This window comes from Pinus tabuliformis, chromosome Q (genome assembly GCF_031772625.1).
Source record: "Pinus tabuliformis cultivar Carrire ecotype Pingquan chromosome Q, CPIR1, whole genome shotgun sequence".
NCBI classification, from domain to species: Eukaryota; Viridiplantae; Streptophyta; class Pinopsida; order Pinales; family Pinaceae; genus Pinus; species Pinus tabuliformis.
The window spans coordinates 660,762,762-660,778,152 of NC_142296.1; positions in this window are offsets into that span (position 1 = coordinate 660,762,762).

Below are 15,391 nucleotides of genomic sequence, written 5' to 3' on the forward strand. Positions count from 1 at the left end.
AACTGTGTTTCCAAATGCATGTAAAGGAAAAGAAATGCAATGCTGAAAGAATGGTAACAATACAAAGGAAGGAAGCCTTAGGCTCTCAGGTTGGGCCCAACCCCGAGAGCTATGGCTCCTTTAAGAACTCAGAACTGAACTCAAATTTGCCTGCTTTTCATTAAAAGATAATAGTCATAAGTCAAACAACATGCCAAAAATGGCTTACAAAGAGCAAAACAGAGCTATCAGCTCGTAGTTCAGAATATGCAACAAGGTTTCAAAAGTCCCCATCGAAGGCTACAGCCTCATCATTTATACATTACGAGGGCCAAGCTGGCCTCCTAAATTAGTGGGGTTTGGCTGACCAAACTAAGAGTAATCTGCTGCTTCCTCAAAATCCGTTTGGCTGCCTTCTAGCTCGGTGGTGGTGGCTGTTGGAGCTCGGAGTTGGGGGTGAAGATCACGAGGAAGGCCATTCAATGCTGTGGACAACCTTCCTACAAAATCTCAATCCCATCTTGGCTGTCTCCTAGCCCTCATCTGCGTGGTTTTGCTCCATTAAATGCCAAAAAACCTGAAATAAACATGTGTTAGCCACCTAGGAATAGTGACTGCCCTCATTCGTACAAATGACATAAATATACTAAAAAATGATGTATAAGTTATGAAAAATGAAGGGTTGAGCAAGGGTATTTAGGCCAAATGAGCCCAAAATGTTATCAAATTTGGGGCTCATTAGTCAGCTTAGGCTAAACTTTGCAGTTTGACTGCTCATAAAAATGTTTAACCTTTTAGATGGCCTCCTCCAATGATATAGGCTCATCGAACTAAATCGAGTCCATGTATGCTATTGGTTGTCCACTGATGAATCTCTGAACCTTAGCCTTCTTCTCCTTCAGGTCACGCACATATCTCAACAACTTGAAGAACTTGCTAGTATACTCATCATCTCTCATGAAATCCATATGCAACTCATAAAACTCCTGAGCCCTGTCATCAAAGTATCTCTCCAACAAATAATTCTCATTGAAGAGCCTCTCAAACTCATGCCAATTCAAATCATCCTCATGTATGCCTTTAACATTCTTCGCATCTTTCCACCAAATGTCCACTTTGCCTTTGATACTGAAAGTGGTTATCTTTTCTTTCATGTTTATGAATATTCATGCAATATAAAGAACTTCCTCATACAATGCAACCATGCCTCTACATCCTATGATTTCTTCATCTCTCCATCAAAGTTAGGTGGCTTTTCTTTCTTAAACTCATCTAGAAAGTATCCCCCATCACTCCTTCTGTAATGATGATAACGATGAAGATCATGTTGCCTGTCCAAACCAGAACTAGAATAGTACCTTTGTCCATCACCTCTCCTATCTAGGGTGTCCAACAACCTTCCATCTCTAATCATGTTGTCTTTGTCTGACTTGTGACCACCATAAGACCTAATGCCATATCCTCCATTAGTTTTGTCCTCCTTCTCATGGCTGATCCGAAGTGGCCCTTGTCACTGCAATTATGATAAACTCTAAAGAAGTATAGCATTAACCTCTGCTTGTTTCTCTTGTGCCTATGTGATGTTTTTATTGTCTGCCTTACAACTCCTTTTTTCTTCCTTAAAGCTTCTCAATGTGTCTGCCAAATCAGAAGAGTGCCCAACACCACATTGCTCATTTGATTCATAGGGAGAGTCTTTGTAGTCTACCATCTTGCTAGCCATTTTGATCTCTTTCTTGCAAGGCATACTATGTCATCTAAACTAAATCACAACAAACCAACATACTTTAGCATAGCTCGAGGAGTATATCTCATTTGCAAGATCATCAAATCAACGTGATACATATATAACATAATCATAACAACATATATACATATTATACATAATCATATAACCATGTAACCATCAGTCTAGATAGAGTTCGTTCATCAATGAATGAACATACCAACTACACATGCCATGACCTCATGCATGACAACATAGCCATATCATTGTATACTGCTTGTATGAAAAAATAAACAAAATGTACCCAATCATACACCAATGACAACACACTTCACACAACAAAATCCTTATTTCCATGGTGACATCACTACGATCATGACCAACACCATGCATATGCAACAAGCATTCAAGGATGACTAGCACATGTGCAACTGACATGAATGCATGATGAACACATTCACCCAAGGAGAGCACAACCACACTCTGATACCAATTGGTAACCACCCTCCTCCCACATCTACCCAAGCAACCATCCAACTAGGGTAAACATGAGAGGAAGAGGCTACTATGATATGATTCAACATCCTTGATGACTGTCGGCCGGATAAATCGTTTTTGTGGACAAGACCGATCTCCCTAGTATCAACTGATATCGAGCGACAAGCAGAACAAGCAAATCTACCTTTCTCTAAATATTGCGATTTATAAATAAAAACCAAGAGGTGTTTTAGACCCTACCTTAAGTCCAACGCTAGTTTGTGGCAGCCATGCTTCGACCATCCGAATGAGTTTCCTTTTAAGAACCTACAAACACAAACAAGCACACATCAAATAACACCTACATAGCCAATATAATAAATCATATTCATCATGCTGATTAAGAAATCCATGAAATAAACCATAAGAGACAACTTATTGAGAAAAATAAACTTGATTGTATTAAATTTAAACAAAGAAGAAATTTACAACCTTGGTGCCTTGATGTTGTAAAAGCACCTCCCAGGGTCCAAGCAAGAATCTCCTTACTTTGACCAGCTTCACACTCTTCCCAATGAGGTCAAAAGGTATGTAATCTCTCCTCTCAAGCTCAATTAGGAAGACTAAATTCCAACAGCATTTACCCTCAAAAATATTCAACTTCCAACCTCCTTAGTAACCAGCCCAATGCCTCATTTTATAGTGCAGAGGGAGGAAGTTACAGGTCCACCTATGAAGGGATAGACTCCTCCTTCAAAGGGATAAGCTCCTCACATCAAGGGGTTAGCTCCTTTAGTTATGGGATGCATGAACCTCAAAGGAGCAAACTTGCCACCTCAAGATTCCCTCTAGAAGCTTCCAGAAATAACCCAAAGTGAGTTTTTAAGAATGTACTTGTGCCTTTTTTACTTTTACAGGGGTCCACACCAATTATACAGAAACAGAGCAGGCAGGTCTGCAAGGGACATGACGAGTGGGTGCGGGACCGTAAGTAATGCTAAGAGAAAGTGCGGAACTAGAGTTTTAGAGATTTTCAAGGATTTTCTCTCATTTTTCAAGGCTTGGCATGAAGAGCTAAGGTTTAATACTTGCATAGGGGGAAAGTATGAGTGGTGATAGACTCACACTAACTGTAGAATGTCATGGTGACAATATTTTGTGTAACAGATTGCCCCCTAAAGTGCGAAGTCTGTAATAGATGAGGATAGTATTTGTCATCTAAGAAGAGTGAAGTACTTTATCATTTTGAGGATCATCCTGTGGAGAGGCTGGTTGGAACCTGTAAAAGCATTCAATACAAAATATATATATGTGATCATATCATCGCTAAGGTAGGAATTCCCATACTCAGTTCAAAACTTACTAGAAAACTAACTAAACTACTATGATATAGGAATGATCTTGTAATACATCACAAGTATAGACATATGTAGACACAGTATGGGCGCAACCATCTGTTTATGAATAGTCCACTGTATAATGAATAACAAAATTCCTTGCAGCCTGGATCGTGGAAACTAGATCCAGGGTCTTGATTTTTGCTTCTCGAACTAGTACGATTCTATCCATGTGAATGAATGTGTCGAAGTTGAACATGGTAGAAACCACTTGATTACCAGTCAATGATGTAAACTGCTAACAAGTGTGATAGAAACCACCAGTAAAGTCAATGGCTCTCAAAGTACTCAGTACAATCCATGAAATGTGAATAGATGAGTTGATGTCGAACATGTCACGGAATCCTTTGATCGAAGGTCAATGATGCAACCTGTCGTTGAAGGCGAGAAACCTGCCATTGAGGCATGCAGATTTCAAGGTACTGACAATTTCTAGATCATCTTTCTAGATAATGAGCTGAAGTCAATAGAAAGCGATCTGTCGTAGGCAAGCCCACAACACGAAATCATAGATCAAGTTTGAAGAAATATATTCGCAAGGAATAACTTAGGGATGGTCAAGATGGATGACAGATATTTTGTAGATGAATGGTTTATTTGAACTGACCTCTTAAACACATAACGACACTGCAGATGGTTTGGTGAAAATTGACCCAAAGCTAATACCCAGAAACTGGCTGAAGACTTTCAATATGGTTTGATTAACTATTAGGTAAAGGATTTCCCAACCCATGTGAACAAAAAGTGTCGTTCTCAAGAGTGGTTGAATTCTTTTCTAAGACACAAAGTATAACAAACAGGTTCATTTTTCTCTCTTTTCCCCCACAATTTCTAGAAAGTACCTCTTTATTTTTGACAAGCTTGAGGAGAATAACATTTGCTTGGTTATAAGTTCAGCCTTCGGATGAGTCCAACTTAGTTTAAAATTCGAACCTTAAGAAGGAGTGGTCCGTTCCTGTTTGAAATTGAACAAGTCCTTTACTGTTAAATTTTAACAAGTCCAGTATAGGAGAAACTCGGCGTTTTTCAATTTTAGGGAGTCAGCAGAAAAACTTAAGAAAACTCCATGGTTGTCCTTTTTCGTAAATTTGTGTCTCCCAAGCCCGAAAAAGTATAAAATAATACTTAAGAGAACCGCTTGACCATTACGATGAAGGAGTACTTTTCATAATTAGTGTCTTTGATCCGAAAAAGTAAAAAAGCGATCAAGGACATGTCGTTTTATAACCAATATCGAACTTGAAACGACAAAAGCCCGCCAATCGTTTCATGCTTATACGATCAGAAAAGAGTTGTAAGTGGACCATCTTTTTAATTCCGTTTTAATGAGATTAAAAAGAAAAACTCGACAATCTTTTCATATTTTACGAGTCAAAAAAGAGCTTAAAGGGGACTCAAATGTTTTTTGTTGAAAATGATCAATTTTGCCTAAAAAATCCGATATTCTGCACAAAAAATCAAACATTACTCATACCTGTTTAAAATAAATAAAAATGCATCAAAAAGTAACCTTTTTAAAGTAAAAAATAAACAAATTTAAAATTCATTTATTCAAAAAATCTTATAAAAAGGGCTTTTGTAAATTCATTTTTACCGTTTGACTTCAGAGTGAGAAAAGAGAGCTTTTGGGTAAGAAGCTTCCTATGAAGATTGCGGAAAATCCATCCATTGGAATCGAAAATCGTCACCTCCAGGTAATCCACATCACTTTAATCTTGCATTTCAATTGTTTGAATTTTGTTTTTAGGCTTCCAGTTTGGTTTTTAAGAGAAAAAATAGTTTAAAAGACCGCTCGTGGGGGTCTACAGGCACAACATGCGAAACCTGCGGACCCCGACGTTTTCCTACAGAGGAAAGAGCCAGGGGCCCGCACCTGATGCTTGGGCAGAGTGCGGACCTATGTACTGTCCCTAAGTAGAGAGTGCGGACACTGCGACATAGGTTTTACAACTTCAAATTTTTTCAATTTCCGGCCAAAAACTTTGAATTAAAATGTTCTAATTCGCCATTTCTTTCAATGTACGATATACAAAATGCTCAGTTGGCGAGAATGGGAGCATGAAGATGTGGAACTTGCCACAATTTATCATCAACCTTCAATAGATGCATTGAAGGCACGTGGGCTATTTAAATTCTAGGCCATACCTGACATGAGGGCCCAAGTAGACTTTTTGCAGTGGCTGGTGGACAGATGTGTTCACACCTAATCTTCAACGGTTGGGTAAAAAAGAACGTGAATAGTCATCAAGAAGATGAATTGATCCGTCCATTTTATGTATATAAACAATAGTTATCTAATGAAATAATCAGTCAGTTTTCTTCTGCCCATTTTGGAGTTACCCTGGCCTGACATGGTATCAGAGCGCAGGTCCCAGATTCCTTGTAACTCCCTTATCTCTGTCCTGAGCGCTCCTCTGTCCTGAGCGTTGCTCAGTCCTGAGCGCTGCTCAGTCCTGAGCGCTGCTCTGCCCTGAGCGCTGCATCTGTCCTGAGTGTCATTAATTCTCTGCGCATCAGTTAAAAGTCATTAATTGTCCTGCGTTCCATTGATTCGCTGCCTCTCCACACCAGACGCACTGACTCTGCAACAGATCATTAAGGACGTTGTGGAAATACTGAAGATTAATCAAAATCCTTCCGTTGAGGAGATTTCAAAGGAAACGGCGCCGACTTGCAGCTCGTTGTTCTCAGGTACATTCCCCCATCGTATGGTATCGTACTCCTTGAGCTTCCCTATGGCATAATCATCGATAGCATTAGCATCTACCGCCTTCTTGCTCTCGCCGGTGACATAATAGATTTTTTTCTGCCCCTCTTTCATCCGGTTCTCTGTTGACATATCTCGTCACGCCCCCGAGCCTCAGATCAGAGCCATTGATAGCCTCACGACCTTGATTTCAGAGAGTTTGTTGGGCGCTCCTCCGGTGACCTTTGCAACTCTGAGCAAGGCAAGCTCAGCCTTGAGCTCCTTGAGCTGGCTTAACAACTCTTTTCGCAAGTCCGCCCTGGCTCTGGCCATTTCGATTCAAATCTTTTCGCAAGTCCGCTCTGCGCCTCGGCTCCTCTCTCTATGGTTGAACCGCAGTAACACCCTCACCAAACAGCTTTGCATGTGATGACCTGACCCTGTGTCGACATCGCCGAGGGTTATATACACAGAAACAGAAATCAAATGAATGGATACAGCCAACGCATGTATATTGAATATGTCCAAGTCGCCACACCTCAGGCTGGGGAGGTCCGCATAAGATATTGCATGTGGCTCTATACTTGAAGCGGAAAGGATCCCGAGGGTCTTTTTCATGCATTCGTGGACACGAAGCTGCTGGGATAGTTGAGAGTATAGTGTTGTGCTGTTGATTTTAACTTCAATGTATATTTATGATGGCGGTTTTGGTATAGCGTTGAGCAGTTTGTTGACTTCATGATATTACACAGTTTAAATAATTCAAAGCGTTTGTATGTCATTCAAAATATTGCGGTGTTTCCAGAATGTCTTATATACCAAAGCATTTGTAGTATTGCATAATATATATTGATATATTGAAGTGATATATTAATACAATGAAGTGAAGTGATCCCTTGCGCATTTTTTCAATTGCATAATATATTGATATATTGAAGTGATCCATTGCGCATTTTTCAAAACATAGTAGTATTGCAGTGATATGTAGAATGAAATGCTGATGCTTTTAGCAAATATTAGAGGGATTTGAAGGCTGTAACGTAAGGATTTTTTTTTAGCAGAAGTAATTTTTTACAGAGTGCATTCAATCATCTCTATGGTCGGAATAGTTCTCACTGGCAAGGAGAACTATTCTGAATGGTCTCGGATGGTAAAACACACCCTCATCTACAATGAGTTGTGGAAAGGAGTGTGTGTCGGAGAAGAAGACAAAGACCCTGTGCAGCCTACATCAGATAAAGAACTTTTCATTTGGGAAAACAAGAACAGCAAAGCCTATGCATTGATCCCAGCATCTGTAAATGAAGAAGTAAGTCGTCATATTTCATCTTATTCCACTGCCTTTGAAGCTTTACAAAAGCTGAAAGAACTCTATGATTCACATTCTGCACTTGAAGTTGTTCAGCTCATGATTAAACTCTTCACTCTTGAACTGAAAAATAATGATCCTCTTGCTCTTGCATCTGAAGTAAAGTCTATAATGCATGATATTAAATCCACTAAGGTTGAGTTGGATATCCCTCTTATTGCCTTTCTCAAAGCACTCTATCCTACCTACTCCAATTATCTTGAGTCATTACAAGCAAATGGAAATGTTAAAGATATAACCTTTAACTCTCTTGTGAAAAAGTTTGCTGAAAGAGAGAAAGCCTTTGGAAAGAAGACAGTCCGTGAATCTTCTGAAGAGACTGTTTGCCTTGCTCATAAAGAAAAGCATCCTGCTCAAGATTCTACAAGAGGAAGAGGTGGACGAAGAGGAAGAGGAAGATACTTCAGAGGCAGGGGGGGCAGACATTCTCAAGCAGAAAAAGAAGATCTGCATTGCATTCGCTGCAAATGAAATGGATCACATGACGCTTCTACATGCAAGCTACCATGGGACAAAATTGAGCAGAGAAGAAACCAGCATAAAGGTAAAACTGATGACACAGACAAAGGTAAAGCACCTGAATCCGCTCACTATATTGAGTCACAATGTAACATTTGAGTAAATGAAGATTTGTTTAATGCTTCACTTGCTTCTTCGAAAAATGATTGGTTGCTTGATTCAGGAGCAACCTGTCATATGACTCATAGGAAATATTTTTTTGAAGATTTCACTAACAATGTTGATGGAGCAGTATACTTTGCAGATCAGTCAAAAATCAAGCCATCAGGGCTTGGCACAATTAGGCTTAAACTGCCTGGTCTTCCAGACTTTCTTCTGGACCATGTTCTATATCTCCCACAGCTCAAGAGAAACTTGTTGTCCCTAGTCCACATCCACCAGCAAGGTCACTCCATTCATATGTTTGATGGCAAGCTTGAGGTAAGAAAGGCATCTGACCACTCACTTGTCATGAGGGGTATAGAAGAAGAAAGACTTCTTAAACTGCAAGGAACCTCTGCTCATGCACAACATTTCTCATATATTTCTCATCATGAAGAAGGTACACTTCCGTCAAGTTTATTATGGCATGCTAGATTTGGACATTTAAACTATGATAGTCTCCGCTTGCTGAAGAAAAATGGTGTTGCTGGTTTGCCTACAATTCCTAGAAAACATAAGCAATGTGATGCTTGCATTCTAGGAAAGCATAGCAAACAGTATTTTCATGATTCACATTCAAGAGCACATAGGAAGCTTGAACTCATTCATTCAGATTTATGTGGTCCAATGCCTGTTCCTTCTGCAAATGGAAATAAATATATCATGACATTTATTGATGATTACACCAGAATGTGTTGGGTTTATTTATTGAAGAACAAATCTGATGCTTTTCAAACATTCAAGAATTTTCATAAGTGGATTGAAAATGATGCACAATCTCATATTGGGTCTATTCGCACTGATAATGGAAAAGAATATACATCAAATGAATTTGAAAACTATCTTCACCAACATGGGATCAAACATCAAACAACTGTACCTTATAATCCCCAACAGAATGGTGTAGCAGAAAGAATGAATAGAACAATCTTGAATATGGTACGATCCATGCTTTTCTTCAAAAATGTAAAGATAATGTTTTGGGCTGATGCTGTTCTATGTGCTCCATATGTAAAGAATAGATGTCAATCTAGTGCTATAAGAAACAAGACTCCTTATGAATTGTGGTATGGACATGTTCCTTCGGTAAAACATCTCAGGATTTTTGGTTCCACCTGTTATGCTTTAATACATAGAAACAAACTTGGTGCTAGAAGTCGTAAGTGTATCTTCTTGGGGTATTCAAACACCTCTAAAGCATACCGTCTCTATGATGAAGTAAATAAAAAGTTTGTTGTATCTAGAGATGTCATTTTTCTTGAATCATCCAAATCTGACAGTGTTGTTGAGCGGCAACTTGATCGCTTGGATAGATTCACAAAAACAAAATCATTTCAAGAGTTTGATAATCATATTCCACATCTTGAAGGGGGGATTCCTATACTAGATCAACATGTGGAATCTTCTTCTGAAGAACAATCTCCCTTGCATGAAACTCCAACACCGGATGATCCTTTAAGTGATGTAATTGATAGAATTGGGAGACTCAATCTTGATTCAGTCCCAACTCAATCAACAGAGCAGCCTGGACCATCTCAGAAAGGTCCCCCAAAGTGGCTGACAAAGACACTTGAAAGTGCTCATCTTGATGAAATTGGAAAAACAGGAACCAGAAATACAAACCGACAAGATGGAGGTGATGTAGATAACTCTAATTCATCTGTTGATATGGATGTTACTTATGATTGTGAATTGAACTTGTCTACAGATTTTGAACCAACTTCCTTCAAAGAATCTGCTTCTCATGATGAATGGAAAGAAGCAATGCAGAAGGAGTATGATGCCCTCATAAAGAATGGCACTTGGAAGCTGGTTGATCCTCCATTTGGAACCAAACCAATTGGCTGCAAGTGGGTCTACAAGAACAAGTACAAAGCTGATGGCTCACTTGACAAGCACAAAGCTAGGCTTGTGGCAAAAGGTTTTGCACAGAAGGAAGGGGTCGATTATGAGGAAACTTTTTCCCCCACAGCAAAATGGGCCACCATCCGGACACTCTTTGCACTAGCTGCTCAGAACGGTTGGAAAGTCCATCAAATGGATGTAAAAACTGCATTCTTGAATGGAGATCTAAAAGAAAATGTTTTTATGTCCCAGCCTGAAGGATTTGCTGTGAAAGGACATGAACATAAAGTATGCAAACTTGTGAAGTCCTTGTATGGCTTCAAACAAGCACCACGAGCCTGGTATGAAAAACTAACTGAGCATCTTCTGAAACTCAACTTCAAACATTTTGATCTTGATGATGCAACTTTATTTGTCAAGAAAGTTGGCAAAACAGTTGTATATCTTGTGGTATATGTAGATGATCTTTTAATGACAGGGAACAATGAAAGCTATATTGCATCCATAAAGAAAGAATTAGGAAAAAGTTTTGAAATGACTGATTTGGGCTATGTTCATTACTATCTTGGCATTGAAGTAACCGAACATCCAAAATCCATATTTCTTTCTCAAAAGAAATACATTGGAGATTTGTTAAACAGATTTGGCATGACAGAGTGCAATCCTCTTTCTACTCCAATGGAACAAAACTTGAAGCTCACATCTATTGAAGGAAAGGAATTTGAGGATGCAACAAAGTATAGACAGCTTGTAGGAAGTCTCATCTACCTCACTACTGCCAGACCAGACATTTCATTTGCTGTTGGAATCCTCTCCAGGTTTATGCAAACGCCTTGTGAGGGACATTGGTCTGCTGCAAAAAGAGTTCTAAGGTACTTGAAGGGAACTCAAGACCTTGGAATCAAGTATACACAGGTGGACGACTTCAGCTTGATTGGATACTCTGATTCAGACTTCGATGGAGACAAAGAAACTGGGGTATCTACTTCAGGATATGCTATGAGTCTTGGATCAGGAGCTGTCTCCTGGAGATCATGCAAAAAATCAGTTCCAACAGATTCCACAACAGAAGCAGAATACATGGCAGCAGCTGAAGCAACGAAAGAAATTGTGTGGATCAGGAAAATTCTTGAATATTTGCAGGTAAAACAAGTACAATCAACTTCACTCATGATTGATAACACCTCTGCAATAAAGTTGGCCAAGAACCCAAAGTTCCAAGATCGTACTAAGCATATCAATACTAAATATCATCTGATCCGACATCATGTTGAGGCCAAAACAATCCATCTCCGTCATTGTTCCACAAATGAGCAAATTGCAAACATCTTCACCAAAGCGCTTGGAAGAGAAAAGCTTGAAAGATTCAGAACGATGCTTGGACTCACCAACATCCCTTTAGATTAAGGGGGGGAATGTTCACACCTAATCTTCAACGGTTGGGTAAACAAGAACATGAACAGTCATCAAGAAGATGAACTGATCCGTCCATTTTATGTATATAAACAATAGTTATCTAATGAAATAATCAGTCAGTTTTCTTCTGCCCATTTTGGAGTTACCCTGGCCTGACAAGATGGAATATATAGGACCAGTGTTTCATTATTGGTGGCCACTAGCTCGAAATGGAGCTAGAGGACATTTACTTCTTGACTGGTTTGCCCAAGAGAGGTGAACAATTGACTCTATTCGAGACTAGGCCAGGTGGCCAGTTTGTCGATAGTCTCCGACTAGAGTTTTCTAATGACCAAACAAAGGAAAAATGGATTGATACCAAAACCATCTCCCGTCCTGAACTCAAAGTGATTGCATTTACTGTCACCAGACTCTGTGGAAGCGCAGCACTACATGTAGCTACCAGATCCCAAATGCAAATGGTAGTAGACTGTTACTGAGGCACCATATTCAACTGGTGTGAAGCTGTGTTGGTGAATGTAAAAGGCCAACTGACTAGAGCAAAGAACGGACAACTAAAAAACTTTGGGTATGGTTTCTTAGTTGTCAGCTTTGGTCTAGAGAGGGTCTTGATGTTGGTCAGGGAGCATCTTTCTATTGGAGCTGGACTTCCCCGAGAGCCCAAGTTGATGCGTTGGGTTGCAGTTATGGCCCATCATCCTGAGGAGGGTTCAGAGGTCATTCAATTTCCTCCTGAGTATTTTCGTTGGTTGGAGAACCAACTTTTCACGATTTAGGAATTTCCTTATGTTGGGATGGATTATTGTGGTGACCTAGACATGACTCTTCCACCAGGAAAGCAGTGGGATGACTCAGGTAAAATCATTCTCAACATTTTCTAAGTTTTAGTCTTTTTTTATTTTTAAATCGTCCAAAACTGATAGTAAAATGTTTCAAATGCAGATGTACGTCCATGGCGACTAGCCACTCTCTGGCCCTATGAGAGGAGACACCCAGTTGTAGCAGTACTGGCCCCACGGGACGAATCTACAGAGACCCTGACCGAATTGGAAAACCATCTAGAGTGTTTGACAATAGATATTCCAGAGACTAGCATAGATAACATTCCTCTTAGGTTACAATGCTATGTGATTGGGGTTCCAGGACCTTTTAAGAGGTTCCTTTGTAGGGTGGCCCAAGCAGTGGTTTCTTATTGTGATCATCACCAGTGATAGGATGATCACTTTTGTAGACTTGATACAACATTTTTGCTTTTTGTACTATCATTTTTTGCCGATCATAAGGTGTTTTTCAACCTATGATCGAAGACGATGTATATTTGACACATTTCTATGCTATGTTATATCACTATTATTGGCTATCTTGTAAGAAATGTTATGGAATGCTTTTAAATTTACTGTTTGATTATTGCAAATGTCTATTTAACATTCGAGAAGCAATTGCATCTGATAATGTATTTAAATATCTTGGAATATGATAATATTCAATGTAGTAAAATTCACGTTCCAAGAGACGAACTCTCAAAAATAATCTTAATAACACTAGATTTCTAATGGCATAAACTCTATTAAGCTACAATACAACGAGTTCAGAATCTAACCTCACAATCAAACTCTGAATCCCAAATGAAATGGATTCAGATAATAACTCAATCATTGCACTATACTCTGCAATGTTGTTTGACCGAGGCTTACCCCATGCATAGATACCAACTCATCATAGGGTGAATAGATAACCCAAGCTGCGGAAGAAATGTTCCATGTATTACGACAAGCACCATCAGCGAAACCAATGTATGTTTGAAGAGACGTCGACATCTGCAATATCAAGAGTAAAATCAAGATAAGCAAGAATAATGATAAAAAAACTCTCTAAACTAAGCACACTTTTCTAATCTAAAACACACCAGCTAGAAAGAAAACTAATCTAACTAAAATCTCCACACCTAGATTTAAGCATAATATCTCTTCAGATAAAGACCATTTCTGGGTTTACCCAAAGAGACACCGTCAAAATATACCAATTCATAGGCCCCTTTCGTCAGCTTTTTCTTAATAACAAAAGGACCATGCCACATAGGTACAAATTTTATAGCACCTAGCTTATCGTTTGCTTGATCGTATAGTAAGACTAGGTCTCCTTCCGAAAAATTACGAGGTGTAACCTTTCGATCGTACTGAGCTTTAATTTGTTTGGCATGAGTTTCGATTGCTAGTGCAGCATCACGTCGATTCTCATCTAGCTGAGCCAAGTACAACAAACGTTTCTCCTCTTCGGAAGTGGCTGGGAGTAACTCTATGGCTATTTGCAATGACGGGATTTCGCATTCAATGGGTAACATAGCTTCCAAACCGTGAACCAGTTGGAAAAGAGTGAAACTAGTTAACATTTTTACTGAGGTTTGATATGCCCAAAGTGCTGAAAATAACATGTTATGCCAATTTGACCTATGAATACCAATGATTTGTCGGATCATAATGACTAGAACTTTGTTGATGGCTTCAACCAGACCATTAGCCTGTGGATAATATGGAGTAGAACTATCGTGACGCAGGCCAAGCTGATCTGTTAGTTCAGTCATCATGATGTTTCAAAAATGACACCCATGATTAGTGATAATCGCTCGTGGAACACTGAATCTAGTAATTATATGATTGAAAACGAAAATTGCAGCAGTTTTTCCGTCTGCCGAAAATGTAGGCATCACCTTTGCCCACTTGGTAAAATAATCTACCGCAAGGATGATATACGCATGCCCCCCGGCCGAGTGAGGGTTACATGTAATAAAGTTGATACCCCACTTTGCAAAAGGACCGATGGCAATTATAGGGTGGAGAGGAGCAGGTGAAGCACACATCTTTCAATAAAAGATTTGACAATTGTGGCATTTTTGGGCCGTGTAAATACAATCTTTAAACAAAGACGGCCAGATATAGCGAGCACGCAATATCTTTTGGGCTGTGGCATACCCAGACATATGACCGCCACATGCTCTAGAGTGACAGTCATCTAGAACCTTTTCATCTTCTTCATGAGTTAAACAACGTCAGAAAACAGAGTCCGCCCCACGACGATAGAGTGTATCTCCAATGATTTTATATTGTTGGGATTGGAAAAGTATTTTCCGTCGCTGAGATCGTGAAATTTCAGGCCGAAAAGATTGGGTTTGGAGATAAATAATGATATCTCCATACCATGGATCAACAGTACTGATAAGAAACAAGGATTCGTCTGCAATGGGCTCTTCTGCCACAGTTTCAGTATCAGCACGTGGGAAGTCACACATTAACTCCGCAAAAACTAAAGATTTCTTTGACTTGGATTTTTCAAATTCCAAGTCAAATTCCTGCAGGATAACAATCCATTTGGAATACTTGCCCCCTATAAATTGTTTGTTCAAAATATAGATCATAGGGTTACAGTCAAAAATTATGGTAGTTTTGCGTAGTAAGATGTAATGATGAAATCTTTGGACAGCTTGAACAACTACCAAGGCCAATTTCTCCACATGTGAATATTTTAACTCAGTGAATTCAAAGTTCAACTAAGATAGTAAATCACATGTTCACTATTAAATTCATCTTCCCGAACTAAAACCATCCCAATGGTGGAATGAGAAGCGGCGAGGTACAACAAGTAATCCTGGTTGTAATTGGGAGGATGCAATAACGGTGCATGGGTCAACATGTGTTTAAGTGCATCAAAAGATTTCTTAGCTATCTCATCCCAAAAGAATGGAGTATTCTGTTTCAACAACCTGGTAAAACCATTTGTTATCTCGGCGTAGTTAGGAATGAATCGACGTAAAAAATTTGCTTTCCCTTGCAAACTTTGGA